Consider the following 19,648-nt stretch of genomic DNA (forward strand, 5'->3'; position numbering starts at 1 on the left):
GGGTAAATACCTCAATTACCACATATATTTTAGATTTGATTTCCATACCCACACCACAGTAGGGAGCTTGGTGGTTGTTAATGGTGTATAACTATTTAACCTGACATCTAAATACTAGTTTCTGGTTAGACCCTACCGAGGGTGCAGATTGGAGATCACAGCCCCTCGCTTCCTTTCACACATCTCTTTTCTTCCTCCTGAAGCAGCAGATGACAACAGCCAGGATTCCAGCCAGAAGCAAGATGCCACCTGTTGCCAGCAACAGAATATGACGGAAATGGAATGGCCCTGTTCATGTAAGAGACCAAGAAAAGGGAGGAAGGAGGACATAAGAACAACTAGACAGCCCTGGGAAAAGACTCTGACCCACAAATGAATCCGCCTTTGCAACAAATTTACTGGGACAATCCTTCTCCATGTTGTCCCTGGCACATTCTGTCTGCAGTAGCCTATTTCTCCTCCCAAGGAGGGAAATGATGGTCCAATGGTTTTGAGGCTGGGCTTTGACATGGGATATTGGGGTTCAATTTCCAACTATAAAACACGTCACCTTTGTAACTTATCCTCTCCCTGCTGCCTTTCCCCATCTCTAAAATGGGCACTGAGGGACGTAATCCATTAAGAATATTGTGAGGTGCTTGGATACTTGGGCAATTGAAGTATCATCGATAAAAAGGGGCTGGGGGGAGAAGAGGGATTTTCATCTCCACTTCGTTTTCTGTCTCTTTGTGAGAAGTGTCACCTCGTCCGACCGCCCTTTTCCCCTCCAATACAAATGACTCATGGAGCTGATTTAAGAAATGAGGGAAATCTCACCTGTGTTGATGCTGCTCACGGTGATGTTCACAGCCCGGCTGCCAAGGGACAGGACCCACCTCCCACTCACATTCTTCTTGTACCTGCAGGTGTATTCTCCGGTGTTGCTAGGACTGGCCTTCCGGATGGTTAGCAGAGAGGTGTTCACACACCTGATGCCGGGATCTATTCTGCTGATATTAGACCCCAAATTCCTGGGGATGATCTCAGCTCCATCCTTATAGAAATGAAACCTCTGCTCACCAGCGTCCCAAGGGACCACACAGGTGATGTTCAGGGAGAGCCCTTTCATCACTGTTCCGGACGGCGGATCCACACTCAGCTCCGGCTGGGGAGGGGTCTCTGAGGGAGCAGGAAAGAGGAGAGGTCAGGACGAACATGGCAACGGGAGAAAGTGAAGATGCGGATCAGAATGTAATGTCTGTGGAGCTGACGTGTGTTCTCTCTCCAGAGCCTCGTTTCATTTCAGGATCCTGAGGGTCTCCCCAGAGATGTGAGTGGAAGCCAGAATACAGGGTGGGGACAGATTCCTTCAGATTCAAATATGGGGCTGTGATAGGGGGATAGGTTGGCTACTCTCTGAGAGGATCTCTTGCCCAGACACATTCTTCCAGTACTCACAGCTGTACGCTCCAGCGTGCAATCCAGACACCCCTGGCACCTGAGAGGAGTCGGTGTAACTGTCTGTAGGTGACAAGTGTTCCTTGAAGCGGGATTTCTGGCCATCCCTGAAGAACCGGAACCCAGATTGGTTGGACATGTTGGGAGCTGAGCACATCAGAGGCTCAGATTCATCCCTTATTAAGACCAGGTGCTGTGGACACAGGATGGGTTTGGGGGCAGATGGATTAGCTGGAAGGTGGGCGGGGGAGGACGTAGAGAACGTTGTTTATGAATGATGCCCCAGTGAAGTAAAAAGTAGCCCCCGGTGTGAAGTAAATTCTTGCCCCCTCAGCCAGCCCCACCCATCGCTTCTCCCCATCTTCCCTTCAGGCCTTGTAGCTTCAAACCATCTATGCAGCTTTGGTTCTCCCCTGCCAACGGTCTCCAGCTTCTAGAGCTCTGGGCTGGGGGGACCAGGGTGTCGGAGGTTCCCCCCTGACCACCAAGGCAGACAGATGAAACAGGTCCTCAGTGAGCCTGGCAGGTCAGGCCCCGAAGGAAGGCCTGTGGAGATACCCAATGCTTGTGGTCACCTGACTGGCTGGTATCTGCTCCTGAAGCCAGGAAATGATGTGGCTGGTGGCCGTCTGTGCAGCTGTGACATTCTGCTGCTGCGTGAGACCCTGAACTTTGCCTGGTTCCTGCCATCCGCCTCCACCCCTGCTTCTGCTCTGCTCCCATCCTGGTCCCGCTTCCTGCTGTCCTCCTACCTGTCTCATTTCCTGCCTTGCTCCAACTATCAGGCCAGATGAGCTTTGTCTCTGCTTCTGGGACTCAGAGGGGGGCAGAGGGTGCTCCAGTACTGGTGAGTTTTCAATCAAGACCTGGTGTCTTTTGTAAAAACCAGGTCTATTCCATGCAGGGATTAATTCAGGGCTCCTCCACGGCTTGTGTTCGACAGGGGTCAGGCTAGACATTCACTCATCCCTTCTGGCCTCGGAATCTGAGTCTCTGTGTTCTTGGGCACCAGTGAGGAGCGGCACCTTCATAAGAACAACCATGTGGGGTCAGGCCATGCTCCATCTGGCCTCGTAGCCTGTCTTTGACAGTGGCTAATAACAGAGCTTGTGGGGTAGCGTGCAGAACAGGGCAATTCAGAGAGATCCACCCAACTACTAATAGCAGCAAATCTTGGCAGAGTGGGAGAGGTCACAGGGTTTCATCCATGGGGCGGGAGCAGATCACAGTTGGGTCCAGGGTCTCCAGTATTTGTGGGATCTCTTTCAGATACACCCAGACACCCCAGGTGAGTTGGAGCTGGTGCACTGGTCACCTGTGACTGAGATGGAGACTGGCTGGCTCTCCTGGGATCGGACTCCCCATAGGGATGGGTGGATCCAGTACGCACGTTGTATGATCCAGAGTCCCCCAGACCGGTGATGATCAGGGCATGCGTGTCGCTGCTCCTAGATGAGAATCTCCAACCGTCATCCCTGGAGAACTGGAATCCTGTCGCTGTGTGAGCGCCACGGGGACCGAACATGTGAGGGTGACAGTGTCTCCTAGGAGGTACACGGTACGCGAGGGGTTCAGGGAGAGAGACGGGGCTCCAGGGGATGCTGGAAAAGACAAATCACGTCTGTCAATGGGGAAAAAACAACTTGGCGAGAGAAGCCAGGAGAGCCTCAGTGATCTACCCCATGCTACAGCCCCCAGCAGAGAGGCCAGAGCTGCCCATGGTGGTGGCGTATGGCGCCTGTGACCCAGGGAAATATCAAAGGGAGGCAAGAGTTGATTATCTCTTAGCACCTGGCAAGTGGATCGAGATGGGAGAACTGGGTCTTGACTGCACCTCCCTCCTGGCCACATCCATCTCGTAGCTACAGGTGTAGGAGCCTGTGATGGGTGGATCAGACATGTTGAGCTGGAGACGGGTCCCCAGCGAGGTGGAGGTGGCTCCCAGCTTTATGATGTTCCCGTTCTTGAACGTCTGGAAGGTGATAGATGCGTTGCTCCCGGGGAGTGAGCACAGGATGGTCACAAAGTCGTCTCAGGGGCCACTGGCAGTCGCAGAGATGGACGGGGCAGCGGGATGGTCTGAGGGTAGAAATGAAAGGGTGGAAGGAGGAATGAACTAGAGTGCAGGTAGAAATGGCAGAGCCAGTGACAGGTCGGGGAGGGCCTCGTGGTTAGAGCATTGTGGGGGGTATGCTGGCAGCCAGGAGTCCTGGGTTCCATCTCCAGCTCTGGGAGGGGAGTTGGGTCTAGTGGTTAGAGCAAAACAGGCTGGGAGCCAAGGGCTCTGGGAGGGAAGTGGGGACTGGTGGTTAGAGCATTGTGAGCTGGGAGCCAGGACTCCTCGGTTCTCTTTCCGTGCTTGGAATAGTGTGATTTCCATGGGGGGTAATTTTGTCTGTTTGGGGTGCAGCACGAACAGCTGGAGGAGAGGGCCATGCACCAAGGGCAGGAGACCCTAGGAGTGCAACTGGGCAGGCAGGTGACCTTCCCCACACTGAAGGGCTGGGTTCTCACATGTGACAGGATGGGGCAGGGAATCCCCTAGTAGGTAGCAGGTGAAAGGAGACTTACCCATCACTTCTACCTGGACTGGCTGGCTGTGGGCAGAGTAGAGGTGCCACCCGTCCCTCTCTGCCCAGTATACACAGCTGTACGCTCCGACCTCCCCTAAGTCCGTTGTCGTGACCAGCCGTGGCCACTGGGCTGGTTCGGAGTACACAGTGAAGCCCCGCTCCCCGCGCTGATTGTAGAACAGGTAGATGCTCACTGCCTCGCCGAGGGGGGCCAAGCATCGCAGGATGAGACTCTCTCCCGGGAAATACACAGGGTACTGGGTGTCAGCGATGACAGAGGGGGCCAGCAGGGGGGCTGAGGAGGGGAAAGTAGATGAAGGAAAAGTTAGGCTCCCCCAACAAGGTGCTGCCCCCCATTCCCTTCCCTCGCTGCTTCCTGGCCACATGGGAACCACTGCCCTTAGTCTGGTTCCATTCCCCACCCCATGGAGCCAGCCAGTCCCTTTGCACTGGGGCTGGAGTGAAGCCAGTACACCCTAGAGGTGAAAGACCTCATGCCCCATTCTGTGCCTTTCCCTGAGCCAACCAGCCTCTCCCCCCACCCTGGGGCCACATGACTGAAGTTTGCTCGATGGGGCAACCCCCTTTCATGGAGGGGACCCACCCGGATGCAGAGCTGGGGTGAACGTGCGAATTAGGTCCCTCCTTACATGCAGGTGACGCCAGGTGGGGAAAGATCTGGAGGGAAGCTGAAGGAGATAGGAGGGAGAGGCAGTGAGAGTGCTGGTGAGAGCTGGGTGGGAAGGGGGATGGAGAGCAGGGAATGTCATTTAGGGGTACGTGGGAGCAGCTGGATGAGGCCGATCCACTATTTCCCTAGCGGAGAGATAAACAGACAGACAGATGGACAAGAGATGGAAGGAAATGACCATCGTGGAAAGGCCAGGATCTCAAGATGCTCAAGCAAAGCCCTGGGAAAGCAGCCGCCAGGTGACTGAGAGTCTATTTTCAGAAGCCCAAACCTCGGGGTTATTGTTCTCTGCACAGAAATGCCCCGGTAGCAGGTCACGTGTGGCAGGGAAAGGCAGGAAGCCCCATCAGGCTAGAGATGGAGCCTGGGGGGACAAGAGGCTCGGTGGAGCTGGAGATGGGATAAGAAGGTGAAGGGAATGCAGGGAAGGAGGCAGGGGCTGACGGAGGAGTGCAGAGTCACTCACCCAACAGAGGGAGGAGGACGCCGAGGCCCATGCTGGGTTAAAGATGTTGCTTTTGCTGGGTGATTCTGCTTCTTTGACGAGCCACCTAAAAAACAACTGAGCTGTGGCTGTCTCACTCAGCCCATGGAGCGAAACACTTCCCCAAAGTCTGTGCATTCCAGAGAGGAAGCAGCTTCTGTAATGGGGCACCCAGAGTCTGAGAGGTGCAGGGACGGGTTGTGACAAAGGAGCCTCAGGTCCTGCTGGTCGCTCCGGAACCCGGGGATCCGGGATGAAGACACCTGAGAGATGAACGTGGGGGAGAGGATGAAAGAGCAAGAGAGGAAAAGGGGGATGAGACAACAGCGAATGGGAGAGTAAAGAGAGGCTGCTTCGGAAACAGAGGACGCCAGAGTGAGAGAGAAAGGGAGGGAACGGGACGTGAAGACGAGAAGAGATACAGAGGGAGGGAGTGGAAGGGAAAGACGCAGCTGGAGGATGGCAGGAGGTCACGGACCAAGCAGAGGCTGAATGAGAAAAAGCCAGAAGAAGCCTAGAGGGCACGAGTGTGAGAGGGGAAAGCAGAGAGAGGGTGGAAGAAACTTCAAAGGTGCATTGGGAATGTGGGAATGAGGCAGACATGGAACGAGGGTCCAGAGGGAGTCACTCACCCAGCGCAGGGAGACGGATGTTTTGCTCTGTGCTCTGGGTCCAGGCTGAGGCAGGATGGTCCATCCCGAGACCCTGTCTACTGTGAGCTGCTTGGTCACCTCTGATCACAGCCACAGGAAGTGCTGCTGAAGGGATGCAGCCACCTCCCTGCCTCTCTGCCGAAAAACCATGCGCTGTGGGCTGGCCACGGCTGGGTCTGAGGGTTCCCATCATGCCTTGCAGTTCCCAGCTGCTCTGCATGGCCGGGGCTGACAATGGCAAAGGGGATCAGCAAAGAAACCCTGGAGATGCAGAGTTACCTAGCAACAGCTCTTCAGTGCATCTGTTACCCTGGCCGGGCACAGGGAAACCAGCTCTACACGGGGGATGCTGCTTCATCTCTAAGCCTGTTCTCCAGCTGTGCAGGGTGATGGGGCCAACACTGGAGATGGGGTGAGCACTGCTAGGGAGGGCAGAGTGCCTGCTACTGAGTCCCCGCTCCGATCCCTGAAGCACAGCCCCTCCCCCCCAGTTAAGAGGCTTTTGTCGGAGCTGGGAAATTTCCCTTCCTGAGCTGCACCCAAGATGCTTCGACAGAGAGAAAGGCAGCGGTGGGCAGGCCCCAGCTTCCTGGGGTTAGCTCTGATGCTGCTGCCAAGATGCTGCTATAAACTACTCATCTAAACACCCTTCGCAGGGTTCATTGCCCTGACACCCCTGGAGACTCTGACATGCCCCAAATTCCCCAGCTCCCATTAGAGCCTCTTAATATTCTCCCAAATTTTCACCCTCCCCCCTTAGTGTCCCAGCAGGGGTTTTATAGCTGCATCTCATCACTTTCTTGACAAGTGGATTACGTGGCTGAAAGCTGCTGGCTGGTTACCTCGTCACAGCCTCTTCCAAGACCCCAAAGTGCCTAAAGACCCTCAGAATCATGGGGGTTATTGTGCAGGGTGGAAGCCAGGGTCTGGATGTCTTCGGGAAGGGTGCATCTGTTTTTATCGACACAGCTACTCTGCCTGGGTGTTAGGAGCCAGAGGTCCTCTGCCCAAAGGATCAGTTGGGGCCGTTCCAAATGAAATTCCCTTTAGGATTGATTGCCGGGCTAATGAAACATCACATCCTTAATTGTATGTGTAAAGCGCAGTAGAATTGTCCGTAGCCGGCCCTGCCATCACTGGCCATTTTTAAATCAGGCTCGGGAGGTTTTCTAGTCGATCTGCTAAGGGATTGTTTCGGGGAGGCGTTATGCAAGGAATCAGACGGGATTATCACAGATTATAAAACCAGAAGTGATCACTCTGAATATCCCCACATCTGTGGCACTTACCTAGGATGGAGAAAACCCAGGGTCAACTGCCTGAAGGAGACCAGAGACCTGACACTGGGTTTTTCACATCCCAGAGGAGGACCATGAATTAAAAATTTGGGACCTCGAGCATAAAGTTCACTTTGGCCTCACTCACTCCCTTGCTGCAGACATTTGGCGGGGGGAGGAATTCCTGTGCGCCAGCTGGGTTACAATTCTTCCCCCCTCTCATCAGCCATATGCTGGGTGGCTGCTGGCTATTATCACCAGACATAGTTTGGAAAGGCAACTGTTTCATCCTTATTTGGCAAAGGAAAATATCTGAAATCTCAAAACATTCTGTAGGTTGGGAAAACCATTTCCCCAGAGGTGGGTACGATTCTTATCTGTGGGGAAATGGAGGCAAGGGGCATGGAAGTGAAAGAATTAGGAAAGATGCCCAAAGAGATTTTGGAGGGGGATTGGGGGTGTTTTTATGACAGCCCATAGATTAGGCCACTCAACCCTATCAAAGGCTTTCTCTGCATCTAACGATATGGCTATAGCGGGAACTTCTGAGCTCTGAGTTTACTGTATGAAGTGAACGATTTTTCTCGTATTCTCAGCAGCTACTCTTGGTTTAATGAAAGTGACCTGATCTGTGTGTCTCATTGATGGGATGACGATGTTCAGTTGTGTCACTAAAATTTTGCAAGTACAGAAAGAACAGCAAAGGATTGTCTCTAACCATCACTTATTTCACAGCACATCTCCTGTTTGAACTTTTGCTCCTCAAGGTGGGAGAGCCCTGGTTAGTGGGATCCAGCTGGGCACAAAGGAGGTGAATAGATTGTTAAACCCATTGTGTGATCCTGGAAAGAGGCTGGAAGTGAAAAGAGATGGGAGCTCAGGGATGGGAAAGACAGACAAAGGCAGACAGATAATCAAAAAGGCAGCCACTCGCCCAGAACAATGAGAACATTTTCAGTCCCCACTTCAGCTTCAATAACCTGTGGCTTGATGTTCCTCTTTCCGCTCAGTCGCCAGCCCTGTCTGCACACTCATAAAAAGCAACAGCTTCTTCCCCCTTGGGCCATGTGGGGATGAAATGTCTTCAGCCACGGGGACCACAGATGCGTGCTTCTGGCTAGGTCCACCTGCTGAGATGCAAGGGGGGGGCAGAAAATAGCAGATTCACCCAGGAGAAGCATCCTCTTTAAACCAGCATGGTCCTCAGCGTCCTCCTCCACCTCCTGGGTGAATAACTCTGCATTCCTCCATCAGCCCCTGCCTCCTTCCCTGCTTGTGTCTCACCTCCTCATCCCACCTCCAGCTCCACGAGGCCTCTTCTCCCCAGGCTCCATCTTCAGCCTGACCGGGCTTCCGGCATTTCCCTGCCGCATGAGACCTGCTAACGGGGCATTTCTGTGCAGGGAGCCATAGCTCCGAGCTTCAGGCTTCTGAAAACAGACTCTCAGTCATCATGTGGCTACTTTCCCAGGGCTTTGATTAGAAGAGGGGTGCCCAGCTGGAAATCATGGCTGTGACGGGGACCTCGAGTGCCTACACCTATCCCTTGTGGGGAGCAGAGTCAGGGAGGCAGACCATCTCGGAGCACAGCCAATCCATCTCTGCTTGGTTCCAGGAAGTTTGTGCATCACTTTTCTAGAGCTGCTGGAGCTGGCGTCGCTGGTATTTCTTTTCCAACAGTGGCTGAGAGAGCGCAGCAGTCAAGCCAGTGTCAGGGACATCCGCTCAGATTTGATCCTTCATTGTCATCCTGCTAGTTGTCTCAGGTGTGCTAGAACTGAATTGCACTCCCCTCTCACAGCCGGGATAGAACCCGGGAGTCCTCACCCCCAGCCCCATCCTAGATTTCACCGCTAGACCCCACTCCCTCATCAGCAATTTCTCTGCTGTTCCCACACTCACTGCATACGTTAACGGGCAATTGGATGGTTGACCTACTAGATCAGCCTCATAGTTTGGACTGGGCTTACCTCCAACGAATGCTCTGATCAGCTCTTCACTGCTGGAGTGGAGAGGATAGCCACCAGGTGATGGTAACATGAAAGGATTCTCTGTTGAAGGATAGAAGAGGGGGTGTAGCTCCATCGAGGGGACACAGCTGCTCCGCATTTTCTGTGCTTGTCAACCAAACGCTATCTGTTCAGTGCTCTCTCATTTCTCTCTGAGCCTCCCTGGATTTTTCCTTCCCTCCAGATGCACCACTGCCCCCACCAGTCTCCCAATTTGTTCTTGACCCCCCAAAATGAATCCATGCTCAGGAAGAATGTTTCAAGCTCACCTGCTCAGCTCCTGGCAGTGAGCAGCTGATGTGATTCAGGTTCTACCAGCAAAGAGAGGAGAGGATCTCAGAGCTGGACGTAGCTTGGCTGGAGTGCACAGCTGAGACTGGGAATGCCGGGGTGTACTTCTGGGTTTCTTGTACAATCTGATCCAAGCAAGCGATCCTGTCAGGTAAAAGCGACCCCGTCTCCATCACTGTGACTGGTGAGTTCAGCCCTGTTTCCAACACCACTTTGCCCTTGGTGTGTGTGTTCCGGAGCATTCCCTGTACCTATCTCTCTTCAACAGGGAAGTTGATTGAATCCCCATATTCACTTCTCCTGACTCTGTGGAACTTCCTCTCTGCCCTGACCCCTTTTTCCCTGTTGCAGCCCCTTTGATGGCCCCCACATTTTCTCTGCACCCCCAGCTCCTCATGTATCTGCCTGGGGAGAAGGTCAATCTTAGCTGCTTAGCCCCCAGCAGTGAGGAGAAGGTGGGGTACAGGTTCCACGGCTGCAGAGGAGATCAGCTGGAGGAGCTGAGAGGTGCCAGCTGGGGACCCTGGCTGGAGCTCACAGCACAGACAGGGAATGATGCACCTACACCTGTCGGTACTGGAGATAGCAGGCCAGGCATGAGATTGCATCCAGAGATAGTGATTGTCTCCAACCCTCAGGCAGGGCAAGACACGCGGAGCAGTCTAAGGCAGCAGAGGACAGCAATTCCTCCCGGGGTGGTCAGGGAAGTGGGGAGGGGAATGCAGGCCCACCCGTCTCCACTGTGTCCCAGCCCAGGGCCCTAGCAAGGCAACGGCATTTGCCACTGAGTCAGCGGGGCTCCCACCACAACATGCCGACGGGGACTTCCCCTGCCTCAGCCAGTTGCTATGGCTGGCCCTGGGCCACTTCCTCCCCCTGGTCCCTGGATAGCTGAGTTCTCTGTTTCCTCAGGGTCGCTGGGATACTCAGCCCGTGGCAGGCCCGCCAGTCCCTCCTTGTCAATTGACGGCAAGTCCAGGAACTCCTCAGCGGAAGGCAGCTCCTCCAGGTGTTCACTGGCCTCGGGGGGCCATTCCTCCCCCAGAGCCTCAGGGGGCCCAGTCCAATCACCGGGGCCTGGCAAGCCAGGCAGGTTCTGGAGCCTCCGCTCCAGGGGGCAGTTGCTCTGAGCGGCTGCTTGGTTGGGGTCAGGCTTAGGCTGCAGCCTTCAGGGAAACACATCTGCCTCTGGCGGCAGGTTCCCCCCAGTGAGCTCCTGGACTGGCCTTTTATACGTCCCTTCCCTGTGTTAGCTCCGCCCTTCTGTTGCCGGGCAGATTGGCCTGGAGGACCTGGATCAGTGCAGCCAGGAGGTTGCGACCCTTCCGCAGGCCCAGGCTCCAAGGAAGGCCACTGCGCCTCCCTACAGAGACCCAGGTGTTTTCGGGTTCCACGAGAGGAAAAGTAAATCCATAAAGTTGCTTGCGCTGAGTTAACTGAAATCTTCACCTCCTATTGAGTCTTTTCGTGTACAAGACTGAGAGTTCTCCATATGGAACCGGACACCAAAGCTCCACTAGGGCAAATCCTAGGTGCCTGTGTCCTCATGAGCTAAAAGTGACTCTGATTATCTCTATCAATAGACAGATAAATCACACCCTGCTAAGCGGAGCTGGATCCGAGAAATAGGCTGGTTTCGTCAGAGATCTGAGGCTGAAATTTCTATACTTCCGTTCTGGGCAAAAATACTCTTGAACACATCAGGAATGTCAAATGTTATAGGGAAAAAACTTGAGAATTAAAATCCATTTTATCGCTGTGAAAGGCCCAGATCCCAGATGGGGTCAATGGACCATAGCTCCATCGGAGCCAAAGAGGAAGATGCCCAGTGGGTGTAAACTAGTGTAAATCAAGGGAGGCTCTTTTACACAAACACATGTCTCACCCCTGGAAGATGCAGTCCCCAGCACTGCGTTGAATTACAAAAGCTGGAGCTGGTGTCAGGATGTGGCCAGCTGCCCTCAGCCCCTCCTAACCTCAGATGCTGCCTGTGCAGCCCCTGAGCTAGGTGGTGATGGCAACGTAGGCTGTGACTTCCTCTGCCTCCATCAGAGAAGAAGGGCCCCTCCCTGTGCCTACTTGGGGCTGGTGGCTGAGGTAAGAACCCATATCCCAGCTCGGAGCACCCAGCTGAGGATGGCGCTAACTCTCCTTCTTGTGCTGGATAAGTGGTCTGCCTTGTCCTCCATTCCTCTGTCCGTCTGTCAGAGATCCCGCCTTTCGGCATCCCTCCATCCCTCTTCACCTATGCCCTCCCAAGGCTTCTCACCCCCCCTCCTCTCTTCTCTTTCTGCCTCTCTCCAGATTCTCCCGAGTCCAGCGTCACCCACAGGTAACAACGTCTTCTCTCCTGGCTGAGATCCTCACAGGGTGGGAGGGGGGCTCGGGCAGCAGGGATTGGGATCCCCCTCCTTTCACGCCATGATATTTGCAATTGCAAGGAATGGGGGTTCCGCAGACACCCCCTGTGTCATCCCCTGGATGACTCAGACTGCCCTGTGCAGAGGGTTCTCCTCTCACAACCCACCCCTCTGGCGGCAGCTCCCATCCAGAGCCAAATCCATGTGGGCTGAAGCGTAATCCCAGCTGATGGCTGCTTGTGGGGTCCATGGTGAGTCCCAGCCTTGCCCATAGGACAGAAGATGCCCTCACCCACAGGGGAGCCACCCGGCCCTTCAGGGGCAGCCTCAGCAGAGAGAGAAGGCTGGACGGGCCATTGAGACTGGGCACTCACCTCCCCATTGCACTGAGTCACTCCCACTCCTGGGCCCATCAGTTAGGGGCTGTGTGTGGAGGGGGGGCTCTCTCTACCACAGGTCTTGGCTCCAGGCAGGGCTTAGGGCCAAGAGGTGCAGACCCATCACCACCCAACTGGACCTGAATAGCAAGTTCTGTAGAGACCTCTGAGGAAACACGGGGGATGGAAAAAAAACCCTCCCTTTCCCCACATCTGCCCAAGCTTCCTCTTTGCTCTTTGATGCCTCTGGCTGCTGATAGGTGGGTCAGGTAGTTCACTGCTGGTTTCTCCCCCCTCATCTGCCTCTGTCCCCTGTGCAGAGAATGGGGGGTTAATACCCAGAGGAGAATGCCGGGCTGCAGTTTAATGATTGCATCAATAACCCTTCAACTTCTTCTGTGCCCTCCACTTCCCTCCCCTCACCCCCCCAGAGGATGTGAGGCACAGAAGGCCCTGCCTCATGGTTGACAAGGTTGAGCGTATTACCGGCTGAGTCTCCGACACCCCCCTGGGCAGGAGGGGAGAGTCCAGCAGGAATCAGAGGCTGCTCATTCCTTCTTGGGATCCAATCCCGGGTGTCCCAGCCCCTCTTCCATCCTGTGGGGTAACCAGGCCCTGCAGCCGATGAGGTGACTGTCACACACACAGAGCAGGGTGATCCCCTCCAGCCAGGGTTAGCAGACACACACGTGCGTGCTCCTACCTCTCTGCTCAATGATAGACAAGTCCACCCTGGTTTTAAAGTCCCCCTCCCGGCTCCCCAACTCACCGACTCTCCAGCACATCCTGTCTACATCATTGGAGAAGTTGTGACATTTCCTGTGTCCAGGATCCAGTTCTTCCAGGACAGTCAGGAAATCGACTCCAGGGTTATCTTCTCACCTCCAGACAGTTACATTAACTCTCTTCAGCTTTGGCTTTTGTCTGGGTTGCGGGCCGTGGTGTACAGCTGTCAGTACTGGAAGGATGTGTCTGGGCAAGAGATCCCATCCAACCCATCTCCACAGCAGTGACAGATCCCCTCTATCCTGCTGTTCCCTAACCCCATAGCTCGGTTTCTCTCCCCCATGTAAGGGGTGAGACACAGCCTTGTCACCCACGTGCGGACAGGGCCACACACTGGGTCAGTTTCAATCTGTCTTTAGTCAGTGGCGCTCCCTGAGTCTTTGGAGCAGCTGGGTATTTTGGGGTGCAGTGGGTGGGGGTGTTGTCAGTGATATCAGAAGGGAGGGGGGCTCCCACACCACTAATACAAGTGACTTCAATTTCTAGCAGCATTTGATCAGCTGGGGTGTTCAATTCAAATCCAGTGTTAGGGCCAGGATTGTAAAATTCATCAGTAACATAGAAAGGTCAAGCCAGGTCAGAAGGGACGAGTGAACGTCTAGCCTGACCCCTGTCAAACACAAGCTGTGGAAGAGCCCTGAATTAATCCCTGCTTGGACTAGGGTGGGTCTTTTAGGAAAGAGAAAGGAAAGCTGAGGCTTGAAAAGCCCTGGCTGGGATGATAAGGCTGAGGTTAGTCCTGCTTTGAGCAGGGGGTTGGACTAGATGACCTCCTGAGGTCCCTTCCAACTCTAATATTCTATGATTCTATGAATTGATTGAAAACTCACCCCTGATGGAGCATCCCTCTGCCACCGTCTGGGTGCAGGGAGCCGGGACGGAGGCCGTCTGCCCTGATCGTCAGGGCAGGGAAGGAACAGGGATCTGTGGCAGGAGCAAGGCAGGAACCAGGACCAGGCTGGGAGTGGACCAGGAAGAGGGATGGAGATGGCTGGCAGGAGCCAGGCAAAGAGCAGGGTCTCACGCAGCAGCAGGACATCACAGCTCCTCAGACGGCCGCCAGCCAGATCGTTTCCTGGTTTTGGTAGTGGGTGCCAACCAGCCAGTTAACAACAAACTTCCAGTGTACCTTGACCGACAGGGGTTACTAAGAAGCTGCTTCATCTGTATCCCTTGCTGGTGAGAAGGGAGCGTCCGAGACCCTGCTCCCCCTGGTTCTGGGCACTAGAAGACTGAGACCTTTCTAAGGGGGCACCTAAGCTGAGTAGAGGGATTGGAATTCAAGGCATGGAGGGCAGGAGGGTAGAAGCGATGGGTGGGGCTGGCTGAGGGGGCAGGAACTTACTCACACAGAGGGATGTTATTAGTTGACTGGGGCATCATCCATAAAGAATTTTCACTCTGTCCTTCCCTGCCCCCCTTCCAGCCCGCACTTCTGCCCCCACACTCACTCTGACCCCACAGCACCAGATCTTCATTATCGGTGAATCCGTGACCCTGACATGCTCAGCTCCCAGCACATCCACCCTGTCTGAGATCTGGTTCTTCAGGGACAGTGAGACAATCCACTCCAAGGAGCACCCCGGGTCTGCAGCCAGTTACACCGACTTGCTACAGCTGCCACTGGTGTCTGGATCGTACACCAGTGAGTACAGCTGTGAATACTGGAACACAGAGTCTGGGTGTGAGATCGCCTCGGAGAGGAGCCAATTGATCTCCATAACAGTGAGAGGTGAGACCCCTTTTCCCAGCTGTTTGCTCACCCTGTGACTGGGTATCTCTGCTCCAGGTACAGGATTTGACACAGCCTGGTCACTCAGCTCAGGACAGGTCCATCCAAAAGGTCAGATTCAACCCCCGTCTCTGCTCAGTCTCACTGCTTGGGTCTCTGGAGAAGCTGGATACTTTGGGGTGCGGTGGGAGAGGGTCAGTGATATGGGAATGGGGGGTGTCTCCCAGACAACCAATAGAATTTGCTTCAATGTGTGGCAGTATTTGATCCCCTGGGGATGTTCAAGTGAAATCCAGATTCAGGGCCAGGATTCTAAAATTGGACAATATCATGGAAACAAGGATCCCAGGCCAGAAGGGATGAGTGAACGTCTACCCTGACCCCTGTTGAACACAAGCTGTGGAGGATCCCTGAATTAACCCTGTTTGGACAGGGGTGGGTTTTTACAAAAGACACCCAGTCTTGACTGAAAACTCACCAGTAATGGAGCACTATCTGCCCCACTCTATGTCCCGGAAGCAGAGACGTCGGTCATCTGGGCTGATCCTTCAAGTAAGACAGAAAGTAGGGCGGGCACCGGGAGCAAGTTCAGAGCAGAGTTGGAGGCGGATGACAGGAGCCAGGCAAAGAGCAGGGTCTCATGCAGCAGCAGGATGTCACAGCTGCACAGACGGCCACCAGCCACATCATTTTGTGGCTTCGGGATCAGGTACAAGCCAGTCAGGTGTCCAGAAGCATTGGGTATCCCCACAGGCCATCCTAAGGGGCCTGACCTGCCTGGCTCACGGAGGAGCTGTTTCATCTGTCTGCCTTGGTGGTGAGGAGAGAACCTCCAAAACCCTTGTCCCACAGTCCCTGGCCTCTAGAAGCTGGAGACCATTGGCAGGGGGGAACCAAAGCTGCATAGAGGGTTTGAAGCTACAAGGCATGAAGGGCAGGTGGGGAGAAGCGATGGGTGGGGCTGGCTGAGGGGGCACATATTTACTTCCTACCGGGAAGTACTTCACTGGGGCATCGTTCATAAACAATGTTCTCTACGTCTTCCTCCGCCCACTTTCCAGCCCATCCATCTGCCCCCAAAGCCATCCTGCATTCACAGCACCTGATCTTAATAAGGGGTGAATCTGAGCCACTGATGTGCTCAGCTCCCAACACGTCCAACCTATCCGGGATCCGGTTCTTTAGGGATGGCCAGAAATCCCTCTCCAAGGAAGGCTTGTCACCTATAGATGGTTACACCAACTCTCTACACCTGCCAGGGGTGTCTGGATTGCACACCAGAGTGTACTGCTGGAGCACTGGAAGAAAGTGTCTGGGCAAGAGATAACCTCAGAGAGGAAGCAACACATCCACATAGCACAGCCCTGTATATGTATCTGAAGGAATCTGTCCCCACCACATATCCTGGCTCCCACTCACATCTCTGGGGAGACCCTCAGGATCCTGAAATGAAACAAAAGGCACTGGAGAAGAACACACGTCAGCTCCACGTACATTAAATTCTGTTGCCCATCTTCACTTTCTCCCCTCGCCATGTCCCTGCTGACCTCTCCCCTTTCCTGCTCCCCTCAGATCCCCCTCCCCAGCCAGAGCTGAGCATGGATCCCCTATCTGGAACGGTGAAGAAAAGGCTCTCCCTGAACATCACCTTCATGGCCCCTGGTGGCGCTAACAAACACAAGTTTAATTTCTACAAGGATGGAGACTAGAATGTCCCTGGGCATTTGGGGTCTGAGATCAAGCAGCACAGATCCCGGCATCAGCTCTGTGAACACCTATGTGCTAACCATCCTGAACTCTGGTCCCAGCAATACTGGGGAATACACCTGCAGCTACAGGAAGAATGTAAGCAGGAGGTGAGTCCTCTCCCTTGGCAGCCGGGCTGTGAACATCACCGTGAGCGGCAACAACACAGGTGAGGTTTCCCTCATTTCTTAAATCAGCTCCATGGGTCTTTTCCATTGGAGGGGAAAAGGGAGGTCGGACGAGGTGACACTTGTCACATAGAGACAGAAAACAAAGCGGAGATGAAAATCATTCCTCTCTGCCCAGTCCCCTTCTATCTATGATACTTCAATGGCCCAAGTATCCAAGCATCTCACAATGTTGGTATTGGATTATGCCCCTCGGTGCCCATTTCAGAGATGAGGAAAGGTGGCAAGGAGAGGATAAGACCCACAGGTGACCTGTTTTAGAGCTGGAAATTGAACCCCAATACTCCATGTCCAAGCTTCATAACCATTTGACCATCCTTCCCATTTTTGGAAGGACAAAGAGGCTATTGCAGATGGCACGTGCCAGGAACATCATAGAGAAGGATTGTTCCAGCAAATCTGTTGCAAGGGTAGATTTCTTTGTGGGGCAGAGTCTTTCCCCAGGGCTGTCTAGTGGTTTTCATGTCCTCTTTCCTCCCTTTTCTTGGTCTCTTACATGAACAGGGCCATTCCGTCTCCGTGATATTCTGTTGCTGGCAACAGGTGGCATCTTTCTTCTGGCTGGAACCCTGGCTGCTGTCATCTGCTGCTTTGCAAGGAAGAAAAGAGGTGCGTGAAAGGGAGCAAGGGGCTGTGATCTCCCATCTGCACACTCGGTAGGGTCTAACCAGAAACTAGTATGTGGATGTCAGGTTAAATAGTTATACACCATTAACAACCACCAAGCACGCTACTGATGTGTGGGTATGGAAACCAAGTATAAAATATTCATGATATATGAGGTATTTACCCTTCAAAAAGAAGTCAAAGCGAGAATCCTGATCCTTGGGCCAAATTACTTGGCAGGTTGTCAGGGTTAGTTGTTACGGTTATGGCTAAGCAATAGCACTTAAGTTAGATGTGAGCACAAAGATTATCAGTTGGGGTTCGGGTTAAGGTTAAGTGAGGGGTAAAATAATTAAAAACTTCCAGATATCTTCATGGCTCCGGGCTCGGGAAATATATAATTGAAACATTACAGAGTAAGTATTGAATCTATTTACACCCTATGCCATGGTAAAAGCCACAGAATAACCATTTACTGATATCTATGAGCACAGAAATGGGTTTAACACCTTCTTTCTCAATGTCGCACATTATAGCTAGGCATTTCCTCACCATCTCTCACCGCTTCAGCTACTGTGTTCTCCTCTGGTTCTCTTTCAGGTCAAAATCTTCAGGAAAGCACCAAGGGATCTAAGGGCAGAAAATGCACCAGTTATCTGGATCCCAGTCATGATAATAAGGGATCAAAAGCCATGGATGCTGCAGCAGAGCAGAGGGAACAGGTAACATGAATCGATTTATAGGCTCAGCTTCAAAATCCAGTACAGTCCAACCACCTCAAAACTGCATGGCCTGAATCTTTTATCTAATCCTGAAGTGCAGCCATGTCTCTGATGGAGGGTAGCCAGAGAACAGCCACCAAGAGATGCTGCACATTTGATGCAGAAGGAAGGGCTGGAAATTGGCCATCCCTTTCCCCATCATCACAAACCTCCAGTGAATCACAGCAATGTTGGACTGGGAAGGACCTCAAGAAGTCATTTAGTCCATTTCCCTGTGCAGAGGTAGGATTACTTAAATCTAGATGAACCCTACGGGTGATTGTCCAACTGTTCTTAACAACCTCCAATGATGGAGATTTCACAGCCTCCCTAGGTCACCTGTTTCAGTTCTCAACCACCCTCAGACATAACTCAATCTTAAATTTCCCTTGCCAAAGCTTATGCCTCTTTTGTCTTGTCCTACCTTCAGTGGACATGGAGAACCATCCATCACCCTTCTATTTACAACATCTTCTTAGAAAATGGTGGTCATTTCCCCCCTCAGCCTTTTCGTCTCTAGGCTAGACATGCCCTGTTCTTTTACCCTCTCCAGTCTGTTTACATCTTTCTTAAAGTGAGTCCCCAATAACTGAACACAGCACAACAGCTAAGTCCTCACCCGAGCCCTGTAGAACAGGTCTCTTATCTGCTATATCTTACTTAACAACATCCCAGAATGATACTAGTTTTTTTTTTATACCATCGTGTTGTTCACTCAAATGCACTCTGTGCGCCACTAGAATGCCTTTTCTGCAGTACTGCTGCCATGACACTACACCCCTTTTTGTGCTGGCGACCCTGATTTTCCCTTATGACTTGGAGCACTTTGCACTTCACTGAATTTCATCCTATTGATTTGAGGGCCATTTTACAATGTATCAAGATCACTTTGAGCTCAGTTTAAAGGCATACCCTCCACTCCATCGTCCAAGTAGTTCATATCCGCACACCCCTCCCACTCACCATTTCTCTTTCCTCCCCCATCAGGGCTCAGAAGTCACCTATGCGCTCATAGCACTCAGCCTTGGAAGCCCACACAACCCAGTTGAAAACCAAGGCCCAACCTGCTGAAGAGGAACATGTGCTGTATAGCAAGGTGGTGAAAAAGCATTTTCAGAAGCCAGAAAATAAGGAGGTGAAACCCTCTCCAAGACTCTCTGCATATTCTTTCGGTCTTCCAGGAATCTCTATACTTAACTGTTTATACTCCAAGAGCATATGGAAATATGTTAGGAAGGTGGTTTATAAACAAGATAAGCCTAGAGAAAGGAAAGTGGATTTCCATGTCTGCATGGATCAAGCCAACTGGCAGATAAGATAAACGGCATTGCTTCTGTGATGCTGGCAGGTCCGAGACCCATTCTTGCCTCGGATGCAGGCATTAGCTAAGAATTAGCAATCTCATAGCCAGGTCAACTGTGTGCTCAAAATACATAGTAGATATTAGTCTGATAAGAATGTCTTCTGGGTTTAGAATCTATTAAATGCTTGCATGCGGCTGCCTGCATTAAGCTTCCTGAACATTTATATACTGCATGGTATATGGTGATAGCTGGGTGTTTGCTCTGAAACTGTGAACGCCCACAGACTGGAGAAAGGTACGAATTTGCCACAGGAGGTGTAATTTCCTGCCCAATAAAGGAAGGCCCTACAGACACCAAGCAAGCCACTGGGGAA

General features: G+C 52.8%; 1 pseudogene; it reads left to right on the plus strand.

The window, feature by feature from the left end:
* Window positions 1–8,311: 8,311 nt before the first annotated feature.
* On the plus strand, window positions 8,312–16,379 carry LOC137166011 (Fc receptor-like protein 5; annotated as a pseudogene).
* The last annotated feature ends 3,269 nt before the right edge of the window (window positions 16,380–19,648 follow it).

Source organism: Emydura macquarii, unplaced genomic scaffold (genome assembly GCF_026122565.2).
Source record: "Emydura macquarii macquarii isolate MOO-44397 ecotype Brisbane River unplaced genomic scaffold, CSIRO-AGI_Emac_v2 contig_2769, whole genome shotgun sequence".
NCBI classification, from domain to species: domain Eukaryota; kingdom Metazoa; phylum Chordata; order Testudines; family Chelidae; genus Emydura; species Emydura macquarii.